The sequence below is a fragment of the Schistocerca gregaria genome, chromosome 6, assembly GCF_023897955.1.
Source record: "Schistocerca gregaria isolate iqSchGreg1 chromosome 6, iqSchGreg1.2, whole genome shotgun sequence".
Taxonomy (NCBI): Eukaryota; Metazoa; Arthropoda; class Insecta; order Orthoptera; family Acrididae; genus Schistocerca; species Schistocerca gregaria.
In genome coordinates, this window is record NC_064925.1 from 197,905,543 (window position 1) to 197,918,033 (window position 12,491).

A 12,491-nucleotide genomic window follows, 5' to 3' on the forward strand; every position below is an offset into this window, starting at 1 on the left:
ATGAATAGTAGCGTGTTTAGAATGACTGAAGTAGTTAGGTAGGAAAACTTTTAAAACAGCGAACGTAATCGTATAAATGAAGAATGGAATGTTCTAAGGAACCATAAACTGTGATAAATTTAAACATAGAAGTCCAACGTAATGTACAGTGAAACATGTGCGAGGCTACGACAAGCAGCAAAAATAAATATAAAAGAGTGTAAAATCATTAATTTATGACATCAGTAAGTATACGTTGTAAATATACGCAACATTAATTTTGCGTAAAAAACGAATTATATTTATTTTAATATCTGTTATATAATTACCTTGTTATTTCTATGTTAAAATATATGGTTAGCTCTTCAGTTGATGATCTTGAAGTAACAAGCCAAATATTTAACCACATGTGACAAAGTATTATGGCGCTGCATTCTGTACTGTGGAAAGACTCACCTACAGCGAGCTACTGTGCTTGGCAGAGCCTGTTGAAATGTGAACGTTGAGTGACGTCGACTGTGAGGTAATCTGCTCGCACTGATATTAAAATAACGCACTAAGAAGCGCGGAGCGAAAATTTAAATGTGATTATTGTATCAATAAGAATGAGAACTGATACATGTGTGTTTTTGAAGACTATTGTAAACGGACCTTAGAAGTAAATAGTGCGACTGTAGCCTCAGTATTTAGGGGGCAGTATAACAGATCATTTTATTGTGTATGGAATAAATATGCTGAGTAGCGGCAAAGAATTACTTTGTATACATGTGACAAGCCAGAAAAGCGTGTCTCAGATAATTTTGGTTTCTAAAACAAAAGACAAAAACTTCAAGAATTATTACTCTTCTGTTCTGTCTGTTAGAGACTGGAAAGGAACGTACTGGCGTAGTCTGACAGACGCTGTACAGATATTTAGTTGATAAGGTAGACTTACAAAAAGATAGATGTTTTATTTAAAATGACAGTATACGAACTCAATTTGCTTGTGTCACAAGGAATTTGTATTTGTATACTAACAGTTAGCAGCACCCAGCCAAGGTAATTAATGTAACATTGCAGCGCTTAACTAACATTTTATCAGCGGTCTCGTATTGTAATATGTGTCTTTTCAGACCAATAACCAGTGTCTCCTAAACATCCAAGTATGTTGTTTCTTGTCCGGCGACCGTAGAAACTGTAATTTGTAAGATCGAAACTCAAATCTGTAATAAGAATAATTATGTTATTTTATCAATAAACCCACTTTTGACTCCTTGACACAGCAGGTCACACTGTTTTACCAAACGAGTGTCTTCAAACTTGTGTGTCGGTGGGATGACCGCCTCAATACTCATCTTCGAACGGAAACTTTTTGATCGCATCTTGTGTGTCGCCTTGTAAATCTTGAATGTAGAACATATAGCAATAATGGAGTCTAATTTGGGCACTTCTCATTGTTATGATTGTTGTACTACGTTTCGTGTTTGCCGACATCACCGCTGTTCACACCGGTTATTCAGTGTCCAAAAGGACGCACGTTACGGTATCACTTTTCCTGGATGCCATTTGTTAACGGGAGAGGTTGGCAGGGGAAGTTGCTCAGACAGTATTTCAGTGACGACAGCATCTTCCAAACATCTGTTCCTGTTAATAACAGTTTGTAAGGTTATTGGTCTAATATCGAGTGTAGTGCTTTTCGTAATCCGTGTGATTACGCAACTACCTGTTCGCCTTCATCCATGGCTTTTACGATATTATTTGAGAAAACCGCGAGTTGGTTTTGTGTGACGCGTGCATTCCTCCAACCACTGGTATTCCTGTTCTAGATTTCTGCGGTATATAAGGTTGGCGGAATTGCTAACTAAGCCCACACTCTGTACCGCATCTCATAAAGTGTGCATCAGGGCCTGGAGTTTCGTTCAGTGTCAGTGATTTCAGCTACTTCTCACCATCACCGACAGTATATATCAAATGCTTCATTTTCTGTAGTGCTATGCTGCAGAAACTGTTATGGGAATGCCATAGAACTATTTCTTTTTCAGCGTGTCTTTCTTTTAGGAAGCATGTAACAAGGTAATAGTAGTAGGATTAGATGTTTTTCATAGAACGATTCAGTGCCTGCTTTGTAGTACTTTTTCCAAGTGACAGATAGCATCTGGCGTTGTCGGAGGAAACAAATGATCTAATTCTTATTATTTACTTTTTTGATATTCCATTTCTCTAACAACAGGCTGCCTGTGTACTTCCAGGTATTGAGCAGTTTATCCGACAGTCCACTGAAGTTAGCTGTTCGCTCTTGTCGTTTCGTATCACTTAAGGTACGCCATATGCGTTTCATTTCCCACGACCAGTAAGAAATATAGCAGTATTGGTTTCTTTTAGGGCAGGGATTCACATACATTTCTCTCTAATTGCTATTGATTAACGAAGCATTTCCTGACTGTATTGCCCTGTATAAGTAATACATCTCAACATATATGTCTGCTTTTAATGGTCACTTGCTAAGTCAAAAAAAAGTCTCTAATGCGATAATAGCAGTTTTCTGTGATTATATACGGAATAATAATTGATCTCAGTACATATGTCTGCTTTTAATGGTCACTTGTTAAGTTTAAATTAAAAAGGGTATCTACAACGATAATAGAAATTACCTGTGTTTAGATAGGGGACAATAGGTTTGACAGTCAGAGACTATTAAAAATATTTTGTAAGACTGATATAAAATTAAAATGTACGATTATGAAATGTGCTATGCAGGCTCTGGTGGAAGTGAGTACACAGAAAAATAAATAGAATAAAATGTGGTGTAAAAAGCTTTAGGCGTAGAAATAAATATACAAACATTTGGTTACGAATTAGTGTACAATATATTTTCTGAATTCCTGATTGAAAAGAGTATGTTAAATTAATTACGCAATGCATACAAAGCGTAAATCTACAATAATTTATTAATAATAAAGTATTTTTCTCTTATTTTGTGTTTCCTCTGGAACATATTTTGTAAAAGAAAACGATTTAGTGATACCTTCGATCTGTCCTGCAACGAATGACTTAAAGCTAGATCGGCATTCACATCGCTCCTCTACAGTAAAAAAAAAAAAAAATAATAATAATAAAATGTCGCACAAGCAACAAGGCAAAATGCATCATATCCAACGTTTACATAACTGAAAGCTACGTAGGAATCACCTAATCGAGAACTGTCAGGAACTCAAAACAGACTGTTGCGAAGATTTACCGATATTTACCTTCACTTCAGAGTGGCGTGTAAAATGTTTACTAGTCAGAAGCACACAAATATCGGTCTGTTTCTACAAAACAAAGAAAAAAAGGAGTGAGGAAACAGCAACGTGTACGTCATATACAGATTTACGAGATTTGTGGTCTAAGTTTACTTTATACAGCTGCGTCAAAAAGATAAATAAATTCTCTTTTGCGTAAATATGTGATTAACACAGCGAAACATCTACCCTTTACGTCAATTATGGCTGATTCACCGAGTGGCTAAAGTGTGAGTGTATGCAAGCACTCAGGCAGCAAAATGAGTAGGTAGTTTATTGCATTTTAGAAATTAGTGACAACGCGTACCATCACTCTTCGGTAGTGCTAGTTTAACTGTTCCTCGATTAGTATTCCATAAGTTGACAGACTGACAATATTATTCAGATTTATGCTATTATTTGTCATGGGAAACTGTCAAGCGTAGACTACATTAAGTGTACACAACAATACGGGACACAGTTATTAATGAGCTATTAGTGAAGCACAGTTTAATAAATGTCCGTATTTTTATTTATAAGAGATCTGGACTGCATGTGTTGGAGGAACTTAAACTGACAAAATAGTAAAGCACCCACATGAGGAGGAAGAAAAAATATGAAATTTCATGGCTTGAGAGATTATGCAGCGTTACTACAGCGATAACTGAACTGAATCAATTTTACTAAGAAGTTGGCAGTAAGAGTCCTACAACATCGTAAAATTGGCTAGGATGCAAAAGCTGATTCAATTGAAGAGGCTGTCATAAAGCCGTGGTACCCACTGTTGATTTTATGTATATGTGTATATAGACTTCACTGGGTGCTGATATGGAGGGATGTGTGGCCAACACACCGCTCGTTAGTTTTCGTGACTGGAACCTCTATTTCTCAATCAAGTAGCTCCTCAATTTGCTTCACAATGACTGAGCTCGCCCCGCTGACCAACAGCAACTCGGCAGACCTCACCAATCCTAGAGATAGCCAAATCCGACATTTAAATAACACGATAGCTCCGACGAGACAAATTACATCGCCGGCTACAGACGAGGATATTCCTGAACCCGTTAGTGTAGCGACTCTAAAAATGAAATAACTGCTATGAATCAACGGCAAGAAGGTATGGCCGATGATTTTACCACTGTGAAGCAACAAAAAAATGATTTTACTACCCAGGTTACACAAATTAGTTCAGAGGTAAAAAATCAAACCGAGCAATTGAAATCCAAGGTTGTTAGCCCGTGATGAAAGTATTGTGAATAGATCTAGAAATCACAAGTAACGGGATAACAGACGTGAAAACAACCATTAGAGGTATTCAGGAATCTGTAGAGAAACTGAATGAAAATGACAGTTCTTTGCTACTAGAACAAGAAAACTTCGGAATCCACCCTTCAGCAGGAAGCAACCCAAGTACAAGATTTATCTCTCCACAGAGAACGTAAAGAGAGTAGGCGAATATTTAAAGGAAAATGACGAACAAATTACAGGAAGACTAGTGACGGAATTAAAGAAAGCAGTGCAGCATACTATTACCAAAGTGTATTCCAAAAGATCACTTCTGCACAGGCAGTTAAAGATGAATTAGGACTTATACAAAAAGCTTTAACACAAGAGCTGCCTAAATGGCTAGAAAATGTACAAAGTCAGGATACTATTCGGACCGAGATCTTAAGAAATAATACTATTCGCACCCAGACCTTAAGAAATACTTCTCCAAGTAAACTAAACAGGTGAAAAGCAAACTACAGGCTCATTTTATCTGCTCATTTACTCAGCACTGAATGTATTCAAACTATGACAGAACAAAGATACTCTGATTATATTTCACTGTGATAGTAATAAGGCGATTTTTTAAGTCTCTTTTTTTTTTTGAGTAGCCAGTCTTGTGACTTGTTTGATGCGACCCACCACGGATTTCGATCCTGTGCCAAACTCTTCACCTCCGGGAAGCACTTGCAACAAACGTCCTCAATTATTTGCTGCATATATTGCAATCTCTGTCTTCCTCTATTGTTTTTGCTCTCTATAGCTCCCTCTAGTACCATGGAAGTCACTCCGTGATGTCTTAAAAGACGTCATGTCACCCTGACACTTCCTCTTCCCAGCGTTCTCCACATATTTCTTTCCTCTCCGAGTTTGCACAGAACCTCCCCATTCCTTACCTTATCAGTCCACCTAATTTTCAACATTCGTCTGTAGCACCACATCTCAAAACGTTTCGATTCTCGTCCGTCCCGGTTTTCCCATAGTCCATGTTTGATTACTATACAAAGCTGTTCTCCAAACGTACATTCTCAGATATTTCTTCCTCAAATTAATCCTAGGTTTCACACTAGCAGACTTCTCCTACTCAAGAATGCCCTTTGTGCCAGTGCTAGTCTGCTTCTGACGTCCTCCTTGCTCCTGCTGTCATTGGTAATTTAGCTGTCTAGGCGGCAGAATTCATTAAATTCATCAACTTCATGATCATCAATCCAGACCTTAAGTTTGGAGCGGTTCTCATTTCTGCTATCTCTCATGATTTCGTCTTTCTTTGATTTACTCTCAATCCATATTCTGTACTTATCAGACTGTTGATTCCATTCAGCGCCAGTTTCGGGATTTTCTCTACCCAGGGACATGGTGTTTCTGTTGTCTTCATCATTTCACCATCATCTTCATTATTCGTGATAGTGGCTAGAATGGACTCCATAAAAGAAATGGAGTGTTAAAAAATTAGGACATCATCATCATTCCATTCAGCAGATCATGCAAGTCATATTCAGTTTCACTGAGAATAGCAATATCATCATAGAATCGTATCATTGATATCCTACCATTAGTCAATTGTATGAGTGATATACTTTCACCTTGAATTTTAAGCCCGCCCCTGAACCTTTTTTTATTTCTGTTATTACTTCTTCGATATCCAGATTAGCCTGTAGGGGTCAAAGACTGCACCCATCTTTCACACTCTTTCTACTCCGAGCACTTGGTTCTTTGTCTTCCACTCTTATTATACCCTCTTGGCTCTTGTACACATTGTATATTACCTGTCTCTCCCTATAGCTCACGCCTATTTTCCTCAGGATTTCGAGCATATTGCACAATTTTACATTATCGAACGCTCTTTCCAGGTATACAAATCCTACACTATGTGATCAAAAGCTTCCGGACACCTGGCTGAAAATAACTTACAAGTACGTGGCGCCCTCCATTGGTAATTCTGAAATTGAGTATTATGTTGGCCCACCATTAGCCTTGATGACAGCTTCCACTCTCGCAGCCACACGTTCAGTCAGGTGCTGAAAGGTTTCTTGGGGAATGGCAGCCCATTCATCACGGAGTGCTGCACTGAGTGGAGGTATCGACGTCGGTCGGTGAGGCCTGGCATGACGTCGGCGTTCAAAAACACTCCAAAGGTGTTCTATAGGATTCAGGTCAGGCCTCTGTGCAGGCCATTCCATTATAGATATGTTATTTTCGTGTAACCACTCCGCCACAGGCCATGCATTATGAGCAGGTGCTAAATCGTGTTGAAAGATGCAATCGCCAACCCCGAATTGATCTTCAACAGTGGGGAGCAAGAAGGTGCTTAAAACATCAATGTAGGCCTGTGGTGTCATAGTGCCACGTGAAACAACAAGGGGCCATTCCCTCCATGAAAACACGACCACACCATAACACCACAGCCACCGAGTTTTACTGTTGGCACTACACACGCTGGCAGATGACGTCCACCGGGTATACGCCGCACCCACACCCTGCCATCGGATAGTCACACTGTGGTCCGTGATTCGTTACTCCACAGGACGGTTTTCCACTATTCAGGCGTCCAACGTTTACGCTCCTTACACCAAACGAGGAGTCATTTTGGCATTTACAGGGGTGAAGTGTGGCGTATGACCAGCCGCTCGATCCTGACATCAAAGCTTTCTCACATCCCGCTTAACTGTCATAGTACTAGCAGTGGATCTTAATGCAGTTTGGAATACCTGTGTGATGGTCTGGATAGATGTCTGCCTATGACACATTACGACTCTCTTCAAATGTCGACAATCTCTGAGTCAACAGACGAGATCGGCGTGTACGCTTTTGTGCTGTACGTGTCCCTTCACGTTTCCACTTCACTATCACATCGGAAACAGCGGACATAGGGTTGTTTAGCAGTGTGGAAATCTCGCGTATAGATGTATGTCACAAGTGACACCCAATCACCTGGTCACTTTCGAAGGCCGTGAGTTCCGTGGAGCGCCCCATTCTGTTCTCTCAGAATGTCTCACGACCACTGAGGTCGTTGCTATGGAGTACCTGGCAGTAGGTGACAGCACAATGTTCCTAATATGAAAAACGTATATTTTGGGGGTGTCCCGATACTTTTGATCACGTAGTGTATGACCGTATCTTGATTTTTTTTAGAATACCCTCCATTATCAAGAACAATGTCATAATTACCTCTCTGATGGCTTTACCTTTCCTCACTAATTTCTTAAACTTGAGGCAACTCTTCATCACTATTAACTTGTGAACTGAGTCGACTTATGCTTCTGGGTGCACCTTACAATCCAATTTTTGTTTTCCGAATCTCTACGTGACCATGATGTAAGCTAACTAAAATCTACCCGTATCACCTGGCCTTTTCCAAAGATACCTCATCCTCTAATGGCTCTTGAACAGAGCATTATCTATTACTAGCTAAAATTTGCTACGAAATTCGGTTAGTCTTTCTCCTCTCTCCTTCCTTGTCCCAAGCCCATATTCTTCTGTAACCGTTTCATCTTGTGCTTCCCCTACAACTGAATTCCCGATCCCCATGGTTATTAGATTTTCGTCTCCCTTTAGTACTTTATTACCCTTTCAGACACCTGATACACTTTCTGTATCTCTTCATCTTCAAATTGCGACGTCGGTATGCATACCTGAACTATCGTTGTCGGTGTTGTATTGCTGTAGATTCTGGTAAGACAAACCCTGTCACTACCCTGTTCACAGCCCTACCTTTTTATACCATTTTCTGCTGCTATTGACATTACCCTAAAATAATCAGACCTGAAATCTTCGTCTTCTTTTGATTTCACCTCACTGACCTCTATTACATCTAGAGTGAGCCTTTTCATTTCCCTCTTCAGATTTTCTAGTTTCCTACCACGTTCAACCTTCTGTTACAGGTTCTGCACCACTTGTTAGCGGCAGACACAGTGGCTGCGCCAAAGACCGAGACGGCGTAGAGTTTTATAATAGTTTATTGAACTTGCTTTACAATTCCTCCCAGCCCTGCGGATCCCACCGCCTGGCTGCTGCTGTGTAGATTCTCCGACAATGCGCGCATCGCACTCGAGAGCCTCAGGCCACCAGTGCTCCGTTGATGCCGGATGCCCTGTAGTTGAGATGAACTCTTCTCCGCTCGTCGCCTCAGTACGGCAAGCCCACGGAGCCGCTTCGCCATGAGGTCAGCTGCCGACGCCTGCTGCACTGGCGGCTGGGAAGCCGTCAGTCGCGATGTCCGCGAGGTCCCGTCGTGGACGGACCACGCGCCGTGGGGCCAGGTTGCCGTGAGGTCCGGGCGTCAGTCCCCGGCGGCGCCTGTGACCAAGACCGCACTGATACCAGTCCTGCTGGAAGTTCTCGCTGTAGTTAGTCAGCCATGGTGCCGACCGAACTCGGGCCGACCTCCAGAGCTGAATTCGACATGTGTCGGCGAACGGATGACTCCTCCAAGCTGGAACAGACTTTCGGAATCTTCACCTACGAAGTTTGAACATTCGGATACGGACCACATCCGTCCTCAGATCCTAACAGCTTCCTAATGGCTTCTGTTTGTTGCTGCCTGTGCTCCACTATTTATATCCGGCAGGAGGACTTTTTTTACCCTCGGTGGTAGCATTTTGTTATTACTCCAGCCGTATATTGCAGCTTAACTTAGTGTGCTGGCCTCACTTACCCTTACTCAGCACTCTCCAGGCTTCGTTCGGCGCTCGTTCTGTGTGCATCCTTGTGTCAATCTGTTGGTAGACTGACTGCTGCTGTCAGCAAGGCCATCTGTGCCTGCTTGCTTCGCAACGCCTTGATCGCTGGCGTGCCTCTGCCATTCTCCTCTGCGTGAAGCAACGCTTACTACATGTGGCCTCAAGACTTCCGGCATTCCACGCCCCGACACGCAGAACGTTATCCTTTAGTTGTTTATTCAATCTTTTTCTCACATTCACTTCGCCCTTGTCAGTCCCATCCCAGAGATCCGAATGGGGAACTGTTTGGAATCTTTTGCCAGTGGAGAGATCATCATGAACTTTTCAGTTGCAGGCCACATGTCCTGTGGATACATATTATGTGTCTTTAATACAGTGGTTTCCATTGCCTTCTGCATCCTCATGCCGTTGATCATTCCTGATTCTTCCACCTTTATGCGCAGTTTCCCACCCCTAGGACAAGAGAGTGGCCTGAACCTCAGCCCGCTGCTCCTCCTTCTTTGGAGAGGCCATTGGCAGAATGAGGGCGTCTACTTGCGTCGGAGTCTTCGGCCGCGAATGCTTATTATTAATCAAAATGTAGGTTGGGTCGGGTTTCGAACCCAGGACCGCAGCCGCTGTCCCTAGACAATAAGTGCATTTTTATTTTGTTTCTAAATTACCGGTTATCTAGGAGTAGCAGCAGCAGAGATCAAGGAGTAGCAGCAGAAAATGTTATAATTGGAGTAGGATTCGTTATGAATAGGAAGGTAGGGCAGAGAGTGTGTTACTGTGAAATGTTCAGTGATAGGTTTGTTTTTATCAGAAGCGCCAGCAAACCTAGAACGACAACGATTGTTCAGGCATACATGCCGACGTCGCAAACTAAATGCGAAGTGATAGAGAAAGCATATGAAGATACTGAAAGGGTAATACAGCATGTAAAAGGAGATGAGGATTTAATAGTCATGGGTTCTGGAACGCAGTTGTAGGGGAAGGAGTAGGAGAAAAGGTTACAGGAGAAAATGGGCTTGGGACAAGGAATGAAAGAGGATAGCGATTAATAATAATAATATCATAATAATATGATATGATAATAATGTAATAAATTTCAGCTAGTAACAGCAAGTAATCTGTTAAAGAACCACAAGCTAGGAGGATACTTGGAAAATACTTGGGAAGATTTCAGTTAGATTATGTCATGTTCAGACAGACATTTCAAAATCAGATACCGAACTGTAAGACGTACCTCGGATGTAGATTCAGATCACAATATCGCAGTGATGAACTGTAGGCAGAAGAATTAAGAGATTAATCAGGAAGATTCAATACACAAAGAAGTGGGCTACAGAGGTACTAAGGAATGACGAGATTCGCTTGAAGTTCTCTAAGGCTGCAAATACACAAATAAGGAATAGCTCAGAAGGCAATACAGTTGAATAAGTTTGGACGTCACTAAAAGGGCAATCACAGAAACTGGAAAGAACAAGATTGGTGTTAAGAACATAACTGTGACTAAACCATGAGTGACAGAAGAAATACTTCAGTTGATCGACGAAAGATGGAAGTACAAGAATGTTCGGGGTGATTCAGGAATGCTGAAATACAAGTTGCTTAGGAATGAAATAAATAAGAAGAACAGGGAATCTAAGACGAAATGAATTTATGAAAAATGTGAAGAAGTCGGTAAAGAAGTAATTGTCGGAAGGACTGACTCAGCATATAGAAACTTCAAAACAACCCTCGGTGAAATTAAATCACGGGTGGTAACGTTAAGAGTGTAAAGGGAATTCCACTGTTAAATGCAGAAGAGAGAGCGGACAGGTGGAAGGAATACTAGTACACTGAAGGTCTCTATAAGAGGGAAGATTTGTATGATGTTATAAAAGAAGAAACAGGAGCCGATTTAGATGAGATACGGGACGAGGTATTAGAACTTAAGTGTTTAAGGACTTAAATCAAATAATGCAGAAGGGACAGATAATATTCCATCTGAATTCCTAAAGTCATTGGGGGAGTGACAACGAAACAACTATTGACATTGATGTGTAAAATTTATGTCTGGCGACATACCATATGAATTACGCAAAAATCTCATCTACACAATCCAGATGACAATAAGACCTGACAAGGCGAGAATTATCGCCCAATCAAATTAACAGTTCATCCATGCAAGTTGCTGACAAGAATATTATACAGAAGAATGGAAACGAAAATTCGGGATGTGTTAGATGACGATAGGTTTGGCTTTATGAATGGTAAAAGCACGAAGACACTTTAATAGAATTTGTCGACCTAGAAAACGCTTTAGATAATGTAAATTGGTGTAAGATATTCGAACTTCTGAGGGAAGCAGGGTTACGCTATAGGGAGAGACGAGTTACATACAACATGTACACTAGCCAGGAGGGAATAATAAGAGGGGACGACACAGATCGAAGTACTCGGATTGAAATTCTTGTAAGACAGAGATGTAATCTTTAGCCCCTACTGTTCAATCTGTATATTTAAGAAGCAACGGTGAAAATAAAAGAAAGGTTCTGAAGTGGGATTAAAATTCACGATGAAAGGATATCAATGGTACGATTCACTGACGATAATGCTATCCTCAGTAAAAGTGAAGAAGAATTACACGGTCTGTTGAATGGAATGAAACAGTCTGATGAGGACAGAAAATGGATTGAGAGTAAGTAGGGAAAACAGGAAAATAATGAGGAGTAGCAAAAATGGGAACAGCAAGAAACTTAACATCAGGATTAATGGTCACAAAGTAAATGAAGTTATGGAATTTTGCTACCTAGACAGTACAATTGCCAATGGCGGACGGAGCAAGGAGGACATCAAAACCAGAGTAGCAGTCGCACAAAGGGAGTTCCTGGGCAATAGAATTCTACCCATAAGAAACATAGGCCTTAATTTGAGAAAGAAATTTCTGAGAATGTACGTTTGGACCACAGGACTGAATGGTAGTGTAACATGGACTATGAGAAAACTTGAAAAAGGGAGAATCGAATCATTTTGAGATGTGGTGCTACAGACGAATTTTGAAAATTAGGTGGACTGATAACGTATGGAGTGAGGAATATTTGCACAGAACCGGAGAGGAAGAGAATATGTGGATAACACTTGTAAGAAGAAGGGAGGGGATTATAAGACATCTGTTACGATATCAGGGAATAACTTCCATGGTATTAGAGCGAGCTGCATAGGGCAAAAGCTGCAGAAAAAGACAGAAATTGGAATAAATCGAGCAAATAATTGAGGACGCAAGTTGCAAGTGGTACTCTGAGATTAAGAGGTTGGTAGAGGAGAGAAATTCATGGCGGTCCTGCATAAAACCAGTCACCAG